The sequence below is a fragment of the Coenobita brevimanus genome, chromosome 21, assembly GCF_032717465.1.
Source record: "Coenobita brevimanus isolate Jiangsu-jjx chromosome 21, ASM3271746v2, whole genome shotgun sequence".
Lineage (NCBI taxonomy): Eukaryota > Metazoa > Arthropoda > Malacostraca > Decapoda > Coenobitidae > Coenobita > Coenobita brevimanus.
Window position 1 is genome coordinate 23,893,648 of NC_136974.1, and position 1,047 is coordinate 23,894,694.

Genomic DNA, 1,047 nt, shown 5'->3' on the forward strand with positions numbered 1-1,047 from the left:
GGAATTAATGAAATTTATCTGGTTTCTGAACACAGCCACCATAGCCATTCAAACTTTCCAACCAAACAGCATACTTCAAGAACTGCCATTAAACAGACTCCCATCAAAATATTCCCTATCCTGAGAGACATCAGTTCACTTCGTCAGAATGCGATTCAGCCGACCACCGTTTTCAATGATGCAGTTTCAACAATAAATACAACTCACACTGCAATGGAAACTACCACATAAAAATAATAATAATAATAATAATGCTCACAAGTGCACCACAATTTCACAACAGGCAGCCCTTCAACATAACCTTAACAAAAGACCACAAGGAGTGACCAGTCAAACTCCTCGATCATCTACGGTCCGTTGGGTTCTATACACATTACCATACCTTACACAGTATCATTCCTTACCACAACACACCTCATTTTATTGTCCAATTCATGGTATCGTTTTGCCACAGCCATATTACCCACCACTACTCCCACCCTGCCTCATTATCCAATAGTATCCATGTCCCTCCCCGTGACAACCAAAGGGGTAAGAAGTGGGTGACGGCAATGGGCTCAGATGGTGGTGACCGGTGAGGCACTGGGTGTGATGGCCCTGAAGAGACCTGAATAAGCTCATGTTTACTTAATTGGATGTGAAGGACCCGACTTAACTTCTTATGACTGAACGGGTCTGACATGACTTGCCCATAAGAGATGTGGAGAGTTTGAAGTAGCGTGGTGGAAAGTACACCTACGTGGACGGAGGGCCGGGTTGTATGGTGTTCTTCGTATTGCTTGGTGTGATGGTTTGAGTTTTAAACAAAAGAATAAGAAAAACACAACACTGATGAGCTGTTTGAACCAAAGTAATGCTGTTGTCAATCAATGAATGGATATTAACAGCATTAACTTAGTCTAAGTTTTCATCTTATTTCAGATACCGTAGATCTGTGGTAGAAAAGACATTACAACAACTCTGCATTAACTGAATGGCACATCTGTGTGACCTGCATCAATATTCCAGTGTTAATCTGCTGTGCCAGTATTCAAGAAGGAGAGGTGG